This window comes from Aulostomus chinensis, chromosome 4 (assembly GCF_037954235.1).
Source record: "Aulostomus chinensis isolate RoL2024-O1b breed Wild chromosome 4, RoL_Achi_v1.0, whole genome shotgun sequence".
Classification (NCBI taxonomy): Eukaryota; Metazoa; Chordata; class Actinopteri; order Syngnathiformes; family Aulostomidae; genus Aulostomus; species Aulostomus chinensis.
The window spans coordinates 28,312,195-28,333,748 of record NC_141323.1 but is presented as its reverse complement, the minus strand read 5'-3'; the positions used below and the strand labels follow the sequence as shown (position 1 = coordinate 28,333,748).

The following is a 21,554-nucleotide window of genomic DNA, read 5'->3' as shown; positions in this document are numbered from 1 at the left end:
GTGAGGAGGACACCCTGATCCTCCCTGTCGTCACTGCCAGGATTCTTTCTTCTGGTGCTGTGGTTCTTCTGATGAAGGGCGGCATGATGTTTGCTGTCTCAGGCTCCACCAAATGTCCTCTTCAGGACGCCACAATGTGTCCTCTTCAGTGCTCCATCCTCCCTGCATCGGAGACACAAGGGTTTCTCCTGGTGCCGACCCTATCATCCTTCTACCGAATGGTGAGGCGATGGAACCTCAGAGGACGCTGGGATCCTTCTTCTCATCAGTGCCACAGTTTTTCATGGAGGGAACAACGGGAGCTTTTTAGTCATGTTTTGCTTGGTGTTTCCTGCACAGAGCATCAGGATCTGTGACGCCATCTTGTGATAGTGGATTCATTTATCTGCTTTTTCAACACATTCAAGTTCATTATCCCTACATGTCAAAATACATTTGGTGTGGAGTTTTAGTTTCTGGCCTCAATCATAATGTGTGCATTTATTCTTCATGAACATTTCTCAGCTTTGTAAGTTTATGATATTTTGTCTTCCTCTGTTTTCTATTCCATTGTTGTTGATGATTCTATTGCAGGTTTGAGTTCCCTGTTGACTGAAGCAGAAACAGGAACAAAAAGCTGGAGGTGGTCAGAGCTCCAAGTTGGGACGTTGATATTAAAGTAGGAGACAAACACATCCAGGTTAGCCATCACTCTCAGAACCTGCTACTTTACCTCTTCAGAATGTAGCAGCATAGCATAGCTTCATCTCACCAGTTAGTGGCCCACTTTGATGTCTGGGATATGAGGTTAAAGGTTCTTTACAGCTCTGAATGAAGGGTTTATAAAGTGTTAACAATGCCATGAATAACACAAGCATTCAGTAATCCTTGATAAAAGGAGACTCACCATCAAGTTGGACAAGTTGAAGAACAAAAGGACTTCTCCACGATCACATTCATCCTCTCTGTCTCTGCGTGGACACAACAAATGAGCTGGTTCAGAGACACGAGGCAAAAAAAGCTGGATGAACTCTTCTTCATTCCAAAAATGACTTCACCCTTGAACACTGACGTCAGGTCATTTTATAGGGTCCTCCATTTTTTCATTTATGTGACATTGCATATTGGGAAATAATTAATTATAAAAAAAATACTATATTTTGATGAAAACTATATTTGATCAGGAAAACTACATTGGGTCAAATAAATCCATTGTTAGTGACGGTGTTACTAATTTTAACTTTAGTGCTCTGGTGCTGATTGCCTCATTAAGATCTTCATGAAGAAATAAACAGATTTGTAAATTTTTTTTTTTTTTTTTTTTTTTTTTTTACAGAGTTGGCAGTTTGAGCATTGAATCTTTCTTTGTGTTGAGAACAAACCCTCAAAGCCTTCATGTTTCAGTTTGCTTCACAGCTAACAGACAAACACCTCTTAGCCTGGTTCTGGTAGTCCAGGTTTAAACACCAACACAAGGATTTTATGCTGATTTCTTCACATGCAGCTGAAATCTAGACTTCAAGTGTTCATGTGAGGTTACAGCTTCACGCCTGTTTAGTTTTCAACAAATATTACGTCACTTTTATGCATTGAGCTCACTAACGAACTTTAGTCTCAGTAGCTGAATCTGTTAGGGGGAAGGCAGTGTGGACCGGCAGGAGCCTCCTACAAAATGCAATGGAGAGAAGAAGAAATCCTGAGGAGTCGCTATGAGATTGAAGTGTTAAAGACGTGGCTCCTTTGGTGGTGATAGGATTTGAGCTATTGACTCTATTTTTAGTTTATTTCAATGTTATTGCAAACATCAGCTGCTCACTTATCAGCTAGCAAGTAAACAACAGTATTGTTCAGTGTGCTAGCTGAAGTAGACCGAGCGGTCAGTTGAGTCTTTATTTCCATGTGTGCTCATGGTAGCAGGGGTTTAGATTTCTAAATGTAACCCTTTTACCACCGGCTCCAATATTAAAACCCACCTTAGGCTTACAGGGAACACTAACTCATTTCAAATATCTTGTATGGTAAAAGTCCCATCTGGAATAATGAATATCAATCTAGGGCAATGTATGATTCTCACTCTTAAATATTCAAATGGAGGCTATGGGGAGTACACTTGACCTTTAAACTCTGCTGTAAAGCTTCAGTAACAACACACAAATTCAATGAAACAACACAAGATTTCAGTTTAGAAAATGTATTAAAAGCTTGCAGAAAAACACATTCAAACCTTGAATAAACAAGACTAGAAAATAAAAAGAATCCCGGGGTATATTGTTTGTCTCTCTTTCAACTGTCTAATTTTATTTCGAGTGCACTCTTGTTTACTTTCGTTGGCCCGCTTTAGCTGGAGCTCATGATGGAAACCTTTACCAGATCCCCCCGTGTGTCGGTGAAGTCAACAATACCGGACCGCAGCCGATGAATCCCTCGCTCGTTATGGCAGCAACCGTCCCGCTCGCAGCAGCCCGCAGCAACAGACCTCCGTGACTCGGCAGTAGTGACGCGTCCTCCGTTAACGACTCTCTCCCGAGGCGACTATCCGAAGCTCCTGTCCCGTCCGTGCAGCGGCGTCTCCCTTCAGCGTGGACAGCGTTAGCCTAGCTCCCGCTAGCTTCTGTAACTGGACTTGCCTGGTGCTCAAAACACAATCGGTGGCGGAGAATCCGACTCACGCACTCCGATCACGTCGGTCAATTACAGTTCACAGTCCGTTACCGATAAAAACTCCTCTCCGACGACACAGTCTCCAAACTCCGATAACGTTACGCCATTACACGATGCTCCTTCCTCGCGCTCGTTTCTCCCGGAAGTGTAAACACTAAAGGTCATGAACTCACGCACGTAACCTAACGTAATAGAATTACTTTAACATTTTTTAAAGACATTCACACCCCGTGAAATGATGTTTTTTGAAAGTTACTAATTTTAAACAAATTTTATTTACATTTTAATCTCTTCTTCATGACAAATACTTATTTATGTAAATTTTAGCTTAACCATGAACTGGCATTTTATTCTTAATTTATTCCTGTGAAAATCATGAAATAAATACCACTGATTTATCAGAGTATTACATCAACCTAGGATTAAATTAAAGCTGCAGTCAGCGTTGTTTGGGCCTGAGCCTCCTCCCGCCCACCGCAGCCGAGTAGCAGGGGTCGTCCTGAATGCAGTGATGAATTTTATGAAAGCGGTGGGACTTGTACACTGCAAGCAACTGCTGTAAATTTACTACAAGATTTCAATAGTATCACCGTTTATAAAAATACAGTACTTTGCCGTTAATTCTAATAGGAATCTGTTAAATTACACCCCATGACTGTTTAACAGAACTATGCTGTAATGCTAAAATACAGTACTTCACTGTAAATAAAACAGTATCATGCAGTATCTTTGCCTGATGGACGCAAGGAGAATCTCCTGATCTGTACATGTGAGGCCAGAGCCTTGGTTTTCGTCATCCATCTCAATCACAGTCATTTGGTGAGTAGCGATTGCATTTATTGGAGACACTGGCGCAAAGTCTGTAGGCCAGTGGAGGCTAAGTGAAGTTTCCAGTTTGTGTGGCGACACACACGAGTGGGGGGTGCACTTATTAAAATATAATAGTGACCAAAGCCGGACAACGCCACCTTGGGAATTTTGCCCAAGGAAATAGTTAACGTACCGACCAAAAGGCACTCACAGGTTCATTTACTAATTGGCAGGAGACGTGGTTCCATGACAAAAATATTTTATTGTAAACAGGCCAGCAGATTAAAAAGAACAAGAATGAATCTAAACAAGTCTGGAGCTTACCAGTGGGGGTGAGGGATCCCAAGGCAGAAGACACCCTGATCAATTGGGACATCACATTTAAAAACACATGATTAAAGCAAAACAGGGGTGCACAGCACACAAGAGGAAAAGCGACGCCAGGACCGTGAGCTCCCAGTACCTGAAACGAAATGACAAGAATTATAATTTAACACCAAAACTAAAAAAAAAAAAAACACAAACCAGAACCAAACTCAAACCACAATTTAAAAATTAATTCGAGAAACAAGATTTAATTATTAAAAACAAATTAGCAAGGAAAAATAATACAACCCAAAATAACCAGAAACGAGTTCATTTCTCCATTGCTAGACCAGGGAGCTAACGGATAGCCGTCCAGCAGCTTGCTACACCCTGAAGCCCAAGCGGAGGAATGGGAAACAATGCAGATCCAAACCTTCAGAGCACCATGAAGTACAGTTCAGTGGCGCCACACGGTGGACATCAGGATCTGGCAGACCCTGGTTAAACAAGGTGAATTACTGCAACAACCTCCAGTTCAACACACAGCGGATTCCAATTCATTAACGCAGAAGCAGAGCACTCCAGTGAACACAGTAAACAGTGAACAAACAAACAAGCAAAACATGTGTAGATGGCCAGTAGGTCGCAGAACAGGCTAGTAGCAGAGCAGGCTAATAGAGCAGGAGCCTGTAACAAAGCTGGGTAGTCTGTAGCCAAACAGCCAGAGCAAAGCAGGGTAGTCTGTAGCCAAACAGCCAGAGCAAAGCAGGGTAGTCTGTAGCAAAACAGCAGCCAGAGCAAAGCAGGGTAGTCTGTAGCAAAACAGCAGCCAGAGCAAAGCAGGGTAGTCTGTCGCAAAACAGCAGCCAGAGCAAAGCAGGGTAGTCTGTCGCAAAACAGCAGCCAGAGCAAAGCAGGGTAGTCTGTCGCAAAACAGCAGCCAGAGCAAAGCAGGGTAGTCTGTAGCAAAACAGCAGCCAGAGCAAAGCAGGGTAGTCTGTAGCAAAACAGCGTAGTCTGTAGCAAAACAGCAGCCAGAGCAAAGCAGGAGCATCTGGCAAAGCAGGATAGTCTGGCAAGACAGCGCCCGGTAGCAAAGTAGCAGCTAGTTCTTCCTCAGTGTCACGGCATGCATGCAGAGCAAAGGGTTTCACAGCTAGTATGCTGTGGCAAACAGCCTCTGCACGTCAGATCGGCGGGGGGGGGGGGGTGTTTCCCCACTAGCGGCGATTAAGGGACCGTGTCCCAAAAGCCGGACGCCTACAATTAAACACGTGAATATGAAAAACGTGCATGATCAGCATGCAACACGAGCTACAGGGAGCTACTGCTACATACCAGCACAGACGGTGGCGAGAAGGCAGACGTGAGGCGATCAGAGGCGGAAGCGAGGTGACCAGGAAGTGGGAGGACCGCGGACCCCAAGAGCAAGAGATTGACCAGGTAGATGCTGCCCCTATTTATAGAGCAGCGCCTCACACTGGTTGGCTAATGATGGTACAAGCCAAGTCAGGCATCACCAACCAGTCTCACTGCTAGGATGGGACCTCTCATCCTGCCACATTTGCATTGATAATTACACTCGGTGCACATCATGCTAGCCAGATTTAGCAGCTAGCCAAAATGTTGAAAATGCTTGCAAATTAATCCAAAAAACACAGAGAGTTGACTTTTCTTTTTACATCTCGAGCCTCCACAAATTAATGTGTGCGACATCTGTATTTTGCCTGTGAATTCATGAAGCTTTCTGATAGTCTGAACCATTTTACAGTACACACAATATACGTGTCACACAACAGTTAAGTCGGTTCATATTAAGATGAGTGCACACTGACTGTGTTTACATGCAATTACGTTCCTCCATCTTGTGCTAGGCTACTGCTCTGGCATGAGTCTGTCTGATGGCATGATTACAGTGTACTTAAGGCCATAGATCAGGAGCTGTGGTTGTATTTGTTTAAAAAAGAGTGGTTTTAGCATCGTTCAAGTGCCTGCTCATTTGTGTTGATTTTTCTTTGTCTCTGATATTGCCTACAGATGCAGGAGCCTATCTTCCAGCTGCCCTGATCCTAGTAAGTACTTGCCTGTCCATCACATTTCACAGTTAATCAGTTATTTTTTCAGACCTCAAACATTGAAATAGACAACTATGTTATCTGGTCAAAGAAGCTGTTTTTTTCTTCTTCTTCTTCTCTTCTCTTTTCTCCCTGTTTTTTTGGATCTCCAACACTATATCTACATGTATATATTTGATGGCTTATAATGTCTCATTCATCTGAGTGAGTTCCAACACTCCTTTTTTAGGCGCTTCATTGGAATAAATCCTGAGAGTGTCTGCCTGTTTTCCCTGTGCTGGTTCTCTCCAGGTACTCCAGCTTCCTTCCACAGTCCAAAGACATGCAAATGGAAATGCAACTCTAAATTGACCGTAGGTATGGCTGTGAGTGTGAATGGTTGTCTGTCAATATTTGTTGGCTGCGGTGGACTGCGATGGACCACTGACCTGTCCAAGGTAATGTCCCCTCTGGGATAGGCTCCAGCCCCACCCTGTGACACTTAACAGGATAAGCGGAAAAATGGATGGATGGATGGATGGATGGACGGATGGATGGATGGATGGATGGATGGATAGATGGGTGGGTGATCACTCACAGGACTGTGAGTCTCTCACTCTGACCGCTTCATGCTATGGGACTTACACTGACGTAACCTGATTAGCTCAGTCAGTCGAGCATGAGACTCTTAGTCTCAGGGTTGTTGGTTCAAGCCCCATGTTGGGTGTTGATCTTAAACACCACTGCTTGTCCTCTCAGTTTTGAAAGCTTTGTTTGTAAATTGTCAGAAAAATCAGTGAATAAACAATACAAACTTAGGCTTTGTCAGAAATTCCATGCTTCCAAACTAACCAATATGAAAAAAACAAAAGGTGAGACTTTTTCATGCATTCGAAAAATTTGTATGCGCTTCATTGTATCCGCTTTCTATACTTCCATGCATCCCAGCTTATTTCTGTTAAGGGTTGCAGGGGGAGGCTGGAGCCTTTCCCAGTGGCTTTCAGGTGAGAGGCAGGTTTCACCCTGGACAGGTAGCCAGTCCATTGCAGACAGAATACCCACGCAGGCACGGAGAGAACATGCACACACCACACAGAAAGAACCTGTGCTCGAGCCAGGACTTGAACTTGCTTTGAGGCGACACTGTTAACAACGGTACCACCGTGCCACCCATTGACTGTAACACATTGTAAACAATATACACTCTTGTTATCATACAACACGTAGCCCTGTACAAAAATCAAATAAATTACATCGCATAAAAAGCAGAAAGAGATGTGTTAAAAAGTTCAAAAATAAATAGAGTTCATGATCTTTAAAATTGGTTATAATGTGAGCAGGTTAAAAGCATAAATATAATATGTAACATTTAAAAAGTAAAACTATTTACAGTTAAAAAATAAATTCATATAAAGGTCTTTAAGTTCTCTGAGTCTGTAAAAGATCAGTGATCTGAGAATAAGGAGAGGGGAAGAAGCCGTGTTTATATGTAACCTCAATTGTTACCTGTCAATCATTTCATTCCTGTCTTATCTTTGGGTGTATTAAGACCGCAAAAGCCAATGAGAGGAAAGTTACTGTGTAAGGGGTGGGACTAGTGGCGCAGGTTTGTGAGGTGAGTAGTTAGCGCGCATGGGGAGAGAAACAGAGGCAATGATCAGAGAGTTAAGAGGGGAGGCATCGTTTGTGTGGAGAGCATTTAAGTTTATTTTGGAGGTCGACGACTGGTGGTCCTGATATAAACTTCTGTGTGACCTTCGAGAGGTGAATATTTATGCCTGTATTTGCGCTTTATCTAACTGTTATAGTGAAAAGAGACTGGATGTGTACATGGTTAGCGACGTGCTAGCTAGGGATAGCATTCCGTGCTAATGTGCCTGCAGATCGTAGCTTTAGCGTTGTAATATGTTTGGAGCGAAAGTAAAGGTAATGCGAATTCGACACGAGATAATGTTTGATAATTGTGGCTAAATTAAGATAATATGCTTGAAGGAGACGGACATTGGAGAGAGAGAGACGGGTTTCCATCCGATGGCTCTGCTGTTCTGCTGTGCCCTGTCCTGCTGTGTTTTCTTCTTCGTGACTTTCGCTGTCCCGCCATTGCGTGTGAGTGTTTGGATTGTGACTTCCACCGCCATTGCCATTACCATTCAGACTCTCATCCTCCATTCCCGTTCTCCCCCTTCTAATAAAACCCTGGATTTTTGAGGACTAACATACACATGCACTTGCTTTTATTGTGTGCTCAGCTGCGAGTGAAGCGGCCATTACAGTTGTGAAGCCCCGACCGCACAGGAGCTTCAATAAACAGGCCTGAAACAGGTAAAAATTAAATTTAAGGTGTTTCATATGAATGTGTGTGTGCCCACAGGTAAAATATTGAGTTTTAGTTGTTGTAAATTAAAGAATACCGGTTTAGAAGGTAACTTAAGGATTCTGAAAGGGATTAAATATGATGTATATTTTAAAAAAACAAAAGGGTTATCTTTTGTAGAGGAAACTTTTTTTCCTTACAATTGAGGTGTAAAGGATGACTTGAGGGTATTTTATGTGAAACTATCCAACTAAAAAAGATTTTTATTTTCAGTGAAACGAAAGTTCAGAACCAAGAAAGACACTGTTTGTTTTGTTTTGAAAATCCTCTTACTCATTGTTAATAATTTTGTTCATTGTATTTTTATAATACTAGAATATATTCAATTTTTATTTCATCCATCTCTGTGAACAAGTACCTGTGAAGGATTAATTTGCAATTCTTTTAACTTCAGCTTGAGGAAAGGGCAGCTTTGAGTCTTTGGGGACCAGCATGAGCGAGCTTCCCTCACGCACTTCTTCTTGAAGCGCCTTTCCGCAGCTTTGAAATTGAATGTCATGCAGCGTGTAATTTGAAGAAGGCAGATGCAGTACTTTTCTCTAGATGACATCAACATTCTTTTCTTTATATTGACAGGACACCTATTTGGCGTGTGAAAAGTCCCTGAGGCTGTTGCGCATCACGTTTTTTCTGAGGTTGTAAAGTGAGTGAAATGGATATAGAGCCCATGTATGTCAGAGTCAAGAGCTTACGGCCTTACCACTCTGAACACGCCCGATCTCGGAAGCTAAGCAGGGTCGGGACTGGTTAGTACTTGGATGGAAGACCGCCTGGGAATACCAGATGCTGTAAGCTTTTTTGTTTCTTTGTGAGGAAAGGGCAGCTTTGAGTGTTTGGGGACCAGCATGAGCGAGCTTCCCTCACACACCTTTTCTTGAAGCGCCCTCCGCAGCTTTGGAATGGAATGTCATGCAGTGGTTAATTTGAATAAGACAGATGGCAGATGCAGTACTTTTCTCTCGATGACATCAACATTCTTTTCTTTTATTGACAGGACACGTATTTGGCGTGTGAAAAGACCGTGAGGCTGTTGCGCATCACTTTTTTTCTGAGGTTGTAAAGTGTGTGAAATGGATATAGAGCCCATGTGTGTCAGAGTCAGGGGCTTACGGCCATACCATTCTGAACTCGTCTGATCTCGGAAACTAAGCAGGTTCGGGCCTGGATAGTACTTGGATGGGAGACCGCCTGGAAATACCAGTTGCTGTAAGCTTTTTGGTTTCATTGTGAGGAAAGGGCCGCTTTGAGTGTTTGGGGACCAGCATGAGCGAGCTTCCCTCACACACCTTTTCTTGAAGCGCCCTCCACAGCTTTGGAATGGAATGTCATGCAGTGGTTAATTTGAAGTAGACAGATGGCAGATGCAGTACTTTTGTCTCGATGACATCAACATTCTTTTCTTTTATTGACAGGACACCGATTTGGCGTGTGAAAAGACCCTGAGGCTGTTGCGCATCACTTTTTTTCTGAGGTTGTAAATTGTGTGAAATGGATATAGAGCCCATGTGTGTCAGAGTCAAGGGCTTACGGCCATACCACTCTGAACACGCCCGATCTCGTCTGATCTCGGAAGCTAAGCAGGGTCGGGCCTGGTTAGTACTTGGATGTAAGACCGCCTGGGAATACCAGGTGCTGTAAGCTTTTTTATTTCTTTGTGAGGAAAGGGCGGCTTTGAGTCTTTGGGGACCAGCATGAGCGAGCTTCCCTCACACACCTTTTCTTGAAGCGCCCTCCGCAGCTTTGGAATGGAATGTCATGCAGTGGTTAATTTGAAGAAGACAGATGGCAGATGCAGTACTTTTCTCTCGATGACATCAACATTCTTTTCTTTTATTGACAGGACACGTATTTGGCGTGTGAAAAGACCCTGAGGCTGTTGCGCATCACTTTTTTTCTGAGGTTGTAAAGTGTGTGAAATGGATATAGAGCCCATGTGTGTCAGAGTCAAGGGCTCACGGCCATACCACTCTGAACACGCCCGATCTCTTCTGATCTCGGAAGCTAAGCAGGGTCGGGCCTGGTTAGTACTTGGATGGGAGACGGCCTGGGAATACCAGGTGCTGTAAGCTTTTTTGTTTCATTGTGAGGAAAGGGCAGCTTTGAGTGTTTGGGGACCAGCATGAGCGAGCTTCCCTCACACAACTTTTCTTGAAGCGCCCTCCACAGCTTTCGAATGGAATGTCATGCAGTGTGTAATTTGAAGTAGACAGATTGCAGATGCAGTACTTTTTTCTAGATGACATCAACATTCTTTTCTTTGTATTGACAGGACAACTATTTGGTGTGTAAAAAGACCGTGAGGCTGTTGCACATCACATTTTTTTTGAGGTTGTAAAGTGAGTGAAATGGATATGGAGCCCATGTGTCTGAGAGTCAAGGGCTTACGGCCATACCACTCTGAACACGCCCGATCTCGTCTGATCTCGGAAGCTTAGCAGGGTCGGGCCTGGTTAGTACTTTGATGGGAGACCGCCTGGGAATACCAGGTGCTGAAAGCTTTTTTGTTTCATTGTGAGGAAAGGGCCGCTTTGAGTCTTTGGGGACCAGCATGAGCGAGCTTCCCTCACACACCTTTTCTTGAAGCGCCCGCTGCAGCTTTGGAATGGATTTTCATGCAGTGGTTAATTTGAAGAAGTCAGATGGCAGATGCAGTACTTTTCTCTCGATGACATCAACATTCTTTTCTTTTATTGACAGGACACCGATTTGGCGTGTGAAAAGACCCTGAGGCTTTTGCGCATCACTTTTTTTCTGAGGTTGTAAAGTGTGTGAAATGGATATAGAGCCCATGTGTGTCACAGTCAAGGGCTTACGGCCATACCACTCTGAACACGCCCGATCTCGTCTGATCTCGGAAGCTTAGCAGGGTCGGGCCTGGTTAGTACTTGGATGGAAGACCGCCTGGGAATACCAGGTGCTGTAAGCTTTTTTGTTTGATTGTGAGGAAAGGGCCGCTTTGAGACTTTGGGGACCAGCATGAGCGAGCTTCCCTCACACACCTTTTCTTGAAGGGCCCTCTGCAGCTTTGGAATGGAATTTCATGCAGTGGTTAATTTGAAGAAGACAGATGGCAGATGCAGTACTTTTCTCTCAATGACATCAACATTCTTTTGTTTTATTGACAGGACACCGATTTGGCGTGTGAAAAGACCCTGAGGCTGTTGCGCATCACTTTTTTTCTGAGGTTGTAAAGTGTGTGAAATGGATATAGAGCCCATGTGTGTCAGAGTCAAGAGCTGACGGCCATGCCACTCTGAACACGCCCGCTCTCGTCTGATCTCGGAAGCTAAGCAGGGTTGGGCCTGGTTAGTACTTGGATGGGAGACCGCCTGGGAATACCAGGTGCTGTAAGCTTTTTTGTTTCATTGTGAGGAAAGGGCAGCTTTGAGTGTTTGGGGACCAGCATGAGCGAGCTTCCCTCACACACCTTTTCTTGAAGTGCCCTCCACAGCTTTCGAATGGAATGTCATGCAGTGTGTAATTTGAAGTAGACAGATTGCAGATGCAGTACTTTTCTCTAGATGACATCAACATTTTTTTCTTTGTATTGACAGGACAACTATTTGGTGTGTAAAAAGACTGTGAGGCTGTTGCACATCACATTTTTTTTGAGGTTGTAAAGTGAGTGAAATGGATATAGAGCCCATGTGTGTGAGAGTCAAGGGCTTACGGCCATACCACTCTGAACACGCCCGATCTCGTCTGATCTCGGAAGCTAAGCAGGGTCGGGCCTGGTTAGTACTTGGATGGAAGACCGCCTGGGAATACCAGGTGCTGTAAGCTTTTTTGTTTCATTGTGAGGAAAGGGCCGCTTTGAGTGTTTGGGGACCAGCATGAGCGAGCTTCCCTCACACACCTTTTCTTGAAGCGCCCTACACAGCTTTCGGATGGAATGTCATGCAGTGTGTAATTTGAAGAAGACAGATGGCAGATGCAGTACTTTTCTCTCGATGACATCAACATTCTTTTCTTTTATTGACAGGACACCGATTTGGTGTGTAAAAAGACCGTGAGGCTGTTGCGCATCACTTTTTTTCTGAGGTTGTAAATTGTGTGAAATGGATATAGAGCCCATGTGTGTGAGAGTCAAGGGCTTACGGCCATATCACTCTGAACACGCCCGATCTCGTCTGATCTCGGAAGCTTAGCAGGGTCGGGCCTGGTTAGTACTTGGATGGAAGACCGCCTGGGAATACCAGGTGCTGTAAGCTTTTTTGTTTCATTGTGAGGAAAGGGCCGCTTTGAGACTTTGGGGACCAGCATGAGCGAGCTTCCCTCACACACCTTTTCTTGAAGGGCCCTCTGCAGCTTTGGAATGGAATTTCATGCAGTGGTTAATTTGAAGAAGACAGATGGCAGATGCAGTACTTTTCTCTCGATGACATCAACATTCTTTTGTTTTATTGACAGGACACCGATTTGGCGTGTGAAAAGACCCTGAGGCTGTTGCGCATCACTTTTTTTCTGAGGTTGTAAAGTGTGTGAAACGGATATAGAGCCCATGTGTGTCAGAGTCAAGGGCTTACGGCCATACCACTCTGAACACGCATGCGCCAATCAGACGGTACGCTGACAGCACGACACACGGAGGTTCGCGGACTCCGCTTTTCCCATTTCTTTCGTTTTTTTTCAGCCTTTTTTCATTGTTCTTCCTTATTTTCCGTGCATTTTTGGTTCGTTTTTAGAGTGAACATTTTTTCCCCCCGACAGTTTTTATACTGATCGGGGGAGGTCAATTTGAGTTTTTTTTTCCTAATGGAAAACTTTCGGACGGACCAAATGGATTTGAACTCTGCAAACGGATTTCAGATTACGAGCATGGAAAACGGACTTGACAAAAACGCACAAACAGGTGAAGAAAATGAAAAATGGTTGCTTGTTAAAAGAAACAATCAGAAACGAAACATGAAGAAGTCGGAAGGAAAACTGCCGGAGGGAAATGCGAGAGCGGCTTCCGCAGCGACAGCGGGGGAAAGACGGCGAGCAGCGGCTGATTCAGAGGAGATGTGTGGAAGGAGCGCTGGAGACGGTCCACAGGCAACGAGAGCTGGTGGCCTGAAGAACAGAGTTGAAGACGTGGTTCCGAGAAGACCTGGGCAGCGAGGAGCTACTGGAGAGGCGACGGAGAGTGAGAGAGAATTGGCGGCGGAAAGAGATGCGGCGTCTGGTGGGGAAAGGCAGCTGCAGCAGCGACATGGAGCGGCGAAATCTGCGGGTGGCGACCACAAGTATGACAGAGAACTGACGGTCAGTGTCGAGGTAACTGGGCAGGATGAAGTCCCAGTTCTCGAATTAATGAGATGCATAAGAGCACTGTGTGGAGGTTTAATAGCCTGTAGGGCGACAGGGCCGCAGAAATATGAAATTACCATGTCACACATCAAAGGGAAAGAGAGAATCCTAGATGGTTTCAAAATTGGGGACAACACAGTGCATGTCAAAGATCTGTGTAATGATGAACTCATGGTTTCTTTTTTAAGCTTACCAGCTTACATCAGAGATGAGGAAATTTTACAAAAGCTAGAAGGGTGGGGAGTCTCAGCTGCATCAACTATAAGGAGGAGGATGTGGCCGGGTACGCAAATTGCTGATGGGACGCGGTTTCTCAAAGTAAAGTTTACAGATAAAGTCCAATCTCTGCCTTATTCAGCACGGTTTGACACAGCAATGGGACCGGAATATTTCAGGGTCATACATGATAGGCAGGCTAGGGTGTGTAGGATGTGCCTCCAGCCGGGGCACATCCTAAGGGACTGTCCTGAGTTCTCCTGCCATAAGTGTGGTGTCCAGGGGCATTATGCAAGGGAGTGCAACAGGAAACCTAATAAGATACAGAAATGTGAGGTGTGTTGGAACAAAATTGATGAATGTAATTGTAATTATAGTGATGAGGATATTGTGGTGGAATCTGGATCTGAGGAGCTGTACAGTGAGATGGAAGGTTTAAGTGAGGTAGGAACGGAGGATGAGGAGGAAGATGACGAGGTGGGTAGTGGCGCCGCCAAGCAGGCTGCTGGTGAGGGTTACGCCCCTCAGAGAACCCAGAGCCCTCCTAAAGTGGTGCAGAGCCCAGGCACAAGGCTTGGTTCAAGTCTGAATGACATGAGCACTGACTCAGGCCCACAGCAGAGAGGAAAGGATGGAGGAGGAAACGGGTCCGAAAAGGAGCCGGAGCCTTCTCAACTCCTGGAATCAATGGAGGTGGGGGATACCCCAAGAGAATTGCAGCCGGCGGCAGCCACATCCACCAGGGTACCTACCTTAAATGTGCCCTCCACCTTCCCTCCTCAGAGTAGATCAAACAGTGACTCGGAAATGGACTTTGCCACAATAAAAAATATTCGGAAAAAGCACACCTCAATAAAAGATGCTGCGATGAAGAAAAAACAGAAGAAAGAAGGAGGGAGAGGTAAAAAATCTTGAGGGAAAATTGGCTGTTTAAAGGTTTTTTTGGTCTGACCATGTTTCTGCTGCACTCCCTTAATGTCAATGGACTCCGCACTTATGGCAGGATGACCGCCATTTTACTTAAAAGCAAGTGTGACATTCTCTGCTTACAGGAGACAAGGTGGGAAGGGGATAGCGTGGCGGCAGCAAGCAAAATGTGGGAAGGAGATGTCTTTTTTAGCAACGGCACAAGTAAATCTTGTGGCGTAGCTATTTTAGTAAAAAAGACTATAAGTACCAATAGCAAGTTAATATATCATGACAAGAAAGGTAGAATACTTATTATAGATGTTTGCATAAACAATAGAACATACAGAATTGTTAACATATATGCCAGTAACTGTGAAAAGGAAAGGAAAATGTTTCTAAATAGTATAAGCAGATGGATAGATCATAGAACCATAATAATAGGCGATTTCAATATCGCATTAACTAAGGATGATATATCAATTAACAATGTATACAAGAATGACACAAGCAGAACTGAGCTATATAATTTAATGAATATTCACAATTTGACAGATGTATGGAGAATTCACAACCCATTCAAGAAAGAGTACTCCAGAAGACAGGTTGTGCAGGGAAAAATGAAACAAGCCAGAATAGATTTATGTCTAGCGGCCCCTGAAGCAACAAAACAGATCAATAAAATACAATATAATTATAACGCATGGAGTGATCACGCAACAATTGAGTGTTACTTGGGTGCTGCAGGAGGTTTCAGGGGGGGAGGTACCTGGTGCCTCAACTCCAGCCTCCTGGCAGATTCAACTTACGTTAAAAAAATCACAAAACTGCTTGATTATGCAAAAATTGAAATGAAAATAGAAAATAATTTTATAGAAAAGTGGGAAATTCTAAAGCAAAGAATTAAAAGAAGTAGTATAAATTATAGTAAAGAGAAAAAGTGGAGAGAGGAGCTGGAAGAAAATCGACTAAGAAAATTAATCAATCATGAAATAGCATTATTTGATAAAGAACCTAACAGAAACACAGAAAACTATGAATTATATAAAGCAAAACTAGGAAACATAGAAAAAATAAAATGCAGAGGTGCAATGATAAGAAGCAGAGTTAAAAATTTAGTAGAAGGAGAAAAATGCACCGCATATTTTTTGGGGCTCGAAAAGCAAAAACAAAACAAAACTATAATAGAAAAAATCAACGATATAACTGGAAAAGAATATGACGATCAAGAAAATATACTAAGAGTAACTACAGAGTTTTATAAAGAATTATTTGATAATGGATATAGCAATAGCGAAGAGGTAGACAAGTTGTTATCAAATATCCAAACTAGTATTTCAGTGGAGGATAAGGAATGGTCTGATGCACAAATTACTATTAATGAGATAAAGACGGCAATAGATAGCTTAAATAAAAACAAAAGTCCAGGGGTAGATGGTTTAACAGCAGAATTTTATATTTGTTTCAAAGAGCAGATAGCTCCCCTGTTGCTGTCATTGTACCACTCAATGGAACGGGAACAGAGAACATCCAATACATTCACTGCAGGAATAATTTCACTTATCTACAAAAATAAAGGTTCAAAACAGGATATAACAAACTATAGACCAATAAGTTTACTCAATACAGATTACAAGATACTGACCAAAACACTGGCAAACAGGCTTAAACTTACAATAGGAACCATTATTGGTAATACACAGGCATACGGCATACCAGATAGAGACATCATAGATACGATCCTTACAATAAAGGATACCGTCAGGACAATGGCAGCACAGGGGGGGTATCTGCTCGGAATTGATTTGGAGAAAGCATTCGACAGAGTAGAACATCTTTTCTTATATAAAACTTTAAAAAGATTTGGATACGGTGAAGGCTTTATTAGATGGATTAAATTATTATACGATAACGCATACAGTCAAATAAAGATAAATGGACAACTAACAGAAAAGATCAAATTAAAAAGATCGGTAAGGCAAGGATGCCCGCTTTCAGCTCTTTTATACAGTATTGTTGCTGAGCCACTAGCTTTAAGTATAATGAATGATAAGAATATTATAGGTATAAAAACATATAGAGACAAAGTCGTTAAAATAGCACAATTTGCGGATGATATCAATATAATGTTTAAAAATGAAGAAAATTTAAATTATATTATAAAACATCTAGAAAGATATGAAAAAGCATCAGGAGCTAAGGTTAACAGAAATAAGTCAGAAATGATGGAATTCGGTAAAAATAGTTTCAAAAATAATTGGGGTTTTAGCACTAAAGAATACAGGAAAATACTGGGTGTATACATTGGTAAAAATGAAGGGGAAGCCAGGGACTTAGGGTGGAGAGAACTTGTAAAAAAGGTAGAAAATACACTTAATTTATGGAGAAGTAGGGGTTTAAGCCTGAGAGGAAAGGTAATTGTCATCAATGCCTTAATACTGTCAAAAATTAATCATGTTTTGGGGGCCTGTGAGCTACCGCAGTGGGCACTAAATTCGCTCAATGAAGCGATCTCCTCCTTCCTTTGGAGGGGAAAGGGAAATTCGATCGCTCATCGGGTGATAATTGCTAATAAAAGGGAGGGGGGATTAGGACTAATTGACATCAGTGCAAAAAAAGATGCACTCAGGGCCAAATTAGTTAGAAATTTTCTCGATTCGAACAGGCAGTACCCCTGGGAGGACACAATGGCGGGCTACCTGGCTGAGTACGGGGAGGGGGAGAAACTCCCTCTTTATCACCTCCTTCCTGGGAAAAGCCATGGCTCGCTACCGATGTTCTACCAGGAGGTGCTAGAGGCATGGGGCAAATTCCTGCCCCACCTCAGGCCTAAGTGCAGTCAGAAAAGTCATGTGCTGCAGTTACCTTTTCTCGAAAGCACCTTTTTCACACACACTGGTAGGACACTTAAATGCAGGGCACTTCAGCAACATAATATAACAAGGGTCGGTCAAGTGGTGGGGGAAAGGGGTCTGTTCAGTCTCAGGAAAGTCACAACCCAACTCAAAAAAACAGGGACACCGTGCAGAAAGGATTACCTAAATGGACTAGGTAACAAAATCAACAGAAACATAACCTCACTGTGGAGAAACTTAATCATCACGGACAAATCGAGAGCAGACCCCGAACTCCCACCGCTTGAGCTTGTCACACAGTACACAGGGAAAGAGCTGTCACAGGTGAAAACAAAGGACTGGTACACCATAGGGATTAACTCAATTAAACGCACTCCAAAAGCAGAAAAACACTGGGCACAATTATTCAAGGGAATACCGATAGGAAAAATCTGGCAAAACCTTAACATACCTTACATGGACAGCAATACTTTCAAGCTAGAATTCAATATCAGACACAGGAGAATTTTCACAGGAATCAAATTACACCAGATTAATAAGGAAAACTACAGTAGGACATGCCAAATCTGCAATAAAGAACCGGAAGACCAGGAGCATCTATTCATCAACTGCAAGGAATCGGATAAATTCAGGAATTTCATCAGGATGCTACTGCAAGAGCACTGCAATTTCAGTTTGACAGATGAAACACTATGGACATGGACTCTTCTCTTTGGTACAACACTGAAACAAAAGGATCAGAACAGGACTCTCATAAATACCATACTCACTTTTGCAAAAAAATCAATATGGACAACTAGAAACTACGCTCTCTATGAAAAGAAGAAAATAAACATATTTGGGGTTTTTTACACAACACTCTTGACGCACCTACAAATCTTACATGACATGGACAAGGATATTTTTGAAAACACTTTCTGCAGGAAAAACACATTTTTCAACATAGCAAATGGCAAAATTGAAATAAACAAGATTGACAATGGTATGTTTTCTCTTCAAATTCCCAGCTAAGTAGTCTCTTTTTTTTTATAAAGCAAAGTATTTTTCAAATTTAATAAAGGGGTGAGCAAATTGGGTGGTTTATGTTTTTGGTGTGTTTAACATTTCATTTTGATAAAATTTCATTTAAAAAAAAAAAAAAAAAAATTTGTGTGTGTGACACTTCACGACAGGAATTTGTTCTTTTTAGTCCCATGAGTTTTTTTTGTCTCTCTTTAATTTTTATTTATTTATTTTTTTGGAATGACCTGCATTGCTCCAGTGGCTGTAGGCACATAGTGTTGGTTTATTTGTCTAAATTTAACTTAATTAAAAAAAAAAAAAAAAAAAAAAAAAAAAACTCTGATGGTGTTTTCATCAAGTTCGAGGTGTATCAAGGGTGGGGGTTTTTTTTTGGTAAGATTTCTTTCCTGAAGGAATTTATTTTTTATATAATTGTTAAATTTTGTCATGTAAATAAGAATGTACAGTTGGTAAAAATGTATGATGTATTTTTGATAATAAAAGACAAAAAAAAAAAACACGCCCGATCTCGTCTGATCTCGGAAGCTAAGCAGGGTCGGGCCTGGTTAGTACTTGGATGGAAGACTGCCTGGGAATACCAGGTGCTGTAAGCTTTTTTATTTCTTTGTGAGGAAAGGGCAGCTTTGAGTCTTTGGGGACCAGCATGAGCGAGCTTCCCTCACACACCTTTTCTTGAAGCGCCCTCCACAGCTTTGGAATGGAATGTCATGCAGTGGTTAATTTGAAGTAGACAGATGGCAGATGCAGTACTTTTGTCTCGATGACATCAACATTCTTTTCTTTTATTGACAGGACACCGATTTGGCGTGTGAAAAGACCCTGAGGCTTTTGCGCATCACTTTTTTTCTGAGGTTGTAAAGTGTGTGAAATGGATATAGAGCCCATGTGTGTCAGAGTCAAGGGCTTACGGCCATACCACTCTGAACACGCCCGATCTCGTCTGATCTCGGAAGCTAAGCAGGGTCGGGACTGGTTAGTACTTGGATGGAAGACCGCCTGGGAATACAAGATGCTATAAGCTTTTTTGTTTCTTTGTGAGGAAAGGGCCGCTTTGAGTCTTTGGGGACCAGCATGAGCGAGCTTCCCTCACACACCTTTTCTTGAAGCGCCTTTCTGCAGCTTTGAATTGGAATCTCATGCAGCGTGTAATTTGAAGTAGACAGATGGAGGATGCAGTACTTTTCTCTAGATGACATCAACATTCTTTTCTTTGTATTGACAGGACACCTATTTGACGTGTGAAAAGACCCTGAGGCTGTTGCGCATCACTTTTTTTCTGAGGTTGTAAAGTGAGTGAAATGGATATAGAGCCCATGTGTGTCAGAGTCAGGGGCTTACGGCCATACCATTCTGAACTCGTCTGATCGTGGAAGCTAAGCAGGGTTGGGCCTGGTTAGTACTTGGATGGGAGACCGCCTGGGAATACCAGGTGCTGTAAGCTTTTTTGTTTCATTGTGAGGAAAGGGCAGCTTTGAGTGTTTGGGGACCAGCATGAGCGAGCTTCCCTCACACACCTTTTCTTGAAGCGCCCTCCACAGCTTTCGAATGGAATGTCATGCAGTGTGTAATTTGAAGTAGATAGATTGCAGATGCAGTACTTTTCTCTAGATGACATCAACATTCTTTTCTTTGTATTGACAGGACAACTATTTGGTGTGTAAAAAGACCGTGAGGCTTTTGCACATCACATTTTTTTTGAGGTTGTAAAGTGAGTGAAATGGATATAGAGCCCATGTGTGTGAGAGTCAAGGGCTTACGGCCATACCACTCTGAACATGCCCGATCTCGTCTGATCTCGGAAGCTTAGCAGGTTCGGGCCTGGTTAGTACTTGGATGGAAGACCGCCTGGGAATACCAGGTGCTGTAAGCTTTTTTGTTTCTTTGTGAGGAAAGGGCAGCTTTGAGTCTTTGGGGACCAGCATGAGTGAGCTTCCCTCACACACCTTTTCTTGAAGCGCCTTTCTGCAGCTTTGAAATTGAATGTCATGCAGCGTGTAATTTGAAGTAGACAGATGGCAGATGCAGTAGTTTTCTCTAGATGACATCAACATTCTTTTCTTTGTATTGACAGGACACCTATTTGACGTTTGAAAAGACCCTGAGGCTGTTGCGCATCACTTTTTTTCTGAGGTTGTAAAATGTGTGAAATGGATATAGAGCCCATGTGTGTGAGAGTCAAGGGCTTACGGCCATACCACTCTGAACACGCCCGATCTCGTCTGATCTCGGAAGCTAAGCAGGGTCGGGCCTGGTTAGTACTTGGATGGAAGACCGCCTGGGAATACCAGGTGCTGTAAGCTTTTTTGTTTCATTGTGAGGAAAGGGCAGCTTTGAGTGTTTGGGGACCAGCATGAGCGAGCTTCCCTCACACACCTTTTCTTGAAGCGCCCTCTGCAGCTTTGGAATGGAATTTCATGCAGTGGTTAATTTGAAGAAGACAGATGGCAGATGCAGGACTTTTCTCTCGATGACATCAACATTCTTTTCTTTTATTGACATGACACCGATTTGGCGTGTGAAAAGACCCTGAGGCTGTTGCGCATCACTTTTTTTCTGAGGTTGTAAATTGTGTGAAATGGATATAGAGCCCATGTGTGTCAGAGTCAAGGGCTTACGGCCATACCACTCTGAACACACCCGATCTCGTCTGATCTCGGAAGCGAAGCAGGATCGGTCCTGGTTAGTACTTGGATGGGAGACCGCCTGGGAATACCAGGTGCCGTAAGCTTTTTGGTTTCATTGTGAGGAAAGGGCAGCTTTGAGTCTTTGGGGACCAGCATGAGCGAGCTTCCCTCACACACCTTTTCTTGAAGCGCCCTCCACAGCTTTCGAATGGAATGTCATGCAGTGTGTAATTTGAAGTAGACAGATTGCAGATGCAGTACTTTTCTCTAGATGACATCAACATTCTTTTCTTTGTATCGACAGGACAACTATTTGGTGTGTAAAAAGACCGTGAGGCTGTTGCACATCACATTTTTTTGAGGTTGTAAATTGAGTGAAATGGATATAGAGCCCATGTGTGTGAGAGTCAAGGGCTTACGGCCATACTATTCTGAACTCGTCTGATCACGGAAG

The 21,554-nt window shown here is 43.0% G+C and overlaps 9 non-coding genes and 4 pseudogenes across 9 annotated transcripts; all 13 read left to right on the top strand.

Annotated features, from left to right (window-relative positions):
- Window positions 1–8,870: 8,870 nt before the first annotated feature.
- LOC147265276 (5S ribosomal RNA) lies at window positions 8,871–8,979 on the top strand (annotated as a pseudogene).
- Window positions 8,980–9,706: 727 nt separating this feature from the next.
- LOC147265275 (5S ribosomal RNA) lies at window positions 9,707–9,825 on the top strand. The gene has a single exon (XR_015114385.1). It is a non-coding gene; the product is annotated as a 5S ribosomal RNA (ribosomal RNA).
- A 309-nt stretch (window positions 9,826–10,134) lies between these two features.
- Window positions 10,135–10,253, top strand: LOC147265274 (5S ribosomal RNA). The gene has a single exon (XR_015115023.1). It is a non-coding gene; the product is annotated as a 5S ribosomal RNA (ribosomal RNA).
- A 310-nt stretch (window positions 10,254–10,563) lies between these two features.
- On the top strand, window positions 10,564–10,682 carry LOC147265273 (5S ribosomal RNA). The gene has a single exon (XR_015114664.1). It is a non-coding gene; the product is annotated as a 5S ribosomal RNA (ribosomal RNA).
- A 309-nt stretch (window positions 10,683–10,991) lies between these two features.
- LOC147265272 (5S ribosomal RNA) lies at window positions 10,992–11,110 on the top strand. The gene has a single exon (XR_015113911.1). It is a non-coding gene; the product is annotated as a 5S ribosomal RNA (ribosomal RNA).
- A 309-nt stretch (window positions 11,111–11,419) lies between these two features.
- LOC147265271 (5S ribosomal RNA) lies at window positions 11,420–11,538 on the top strand. The gene has a single exon (XR_015114760.1). It is a non-coding gene; the product is annotated as a 5S ribosomal RNA (ribosomal RNA).
- Window positions 11,539–11,848: 310 nt separating this feature from the next.
- LOC147265270 (5S ribosomal RNA) lies at window positions 11,849–11,967 on the top strand. The gene has a single exon (XR_015112680.1). It is a non-coding gene; the product is annotated as a 5S ribosomal RNA (ribosomal RNA).
- Window positions 11,968–12,276: 309 nt separating this feature from the next.
- LOC147265269 (5S ribosomal RNA) lies at window positions 12,277–12,395 on the top strand. Its single transcript, XR_015114712.1, has one exon. It is a non-coding gene; the product is annotated as a 5S ribosomal RNA (ribosomal RNA).
- A 6,983-nt stretch (window positions 12,396–19,378) lies between these two features.
- Window positions 19,379–19,497, top strand: LOC147265268 (5S ribosomal RNA; annotated as a pseudogene).
- Window positions 19,498–19,808: 311 nt separating this feature from the next.
- LOC147265267 (5S ribosomal RNA) lies at window positions 19,809–19,917 on the top strand (annotated as a pseudogene).
- A 310-nt stretch (window positions 19,918–20,227) lies between these two features.
- On the top strand, window positions 20,228–20,346 carry LOC147265266 (5S ribosomal RNA; annotated as a pseudogene).
- Window positions 20,347–20,657: 311 nt separating this feature from the next.
- LOC147265265 (5S ribosomal RNA) lies at window positions 20,658–20,776 on the top strand. The gene has a single exon (XR_015112679.1). It is a non-coding gene; the product is annotated as a 5S ribosomal RNA (ribosomal RNA).
- A 309-nt stretch (window positions 20,777–21,085) lies between these two features.
- Window positions 21,086–21,204, top strand: LOC147265264 (5S ribosomal RNA). Its single transcript, XR_015113373.1, has one exon. It is a non-coding gene; the product is annotated as a 5S ribosomal RNA (ribosomal RNA).
- The last annotated feature ends 350 nt before the right edge of the window (window positions 21,205–21,554 follow it).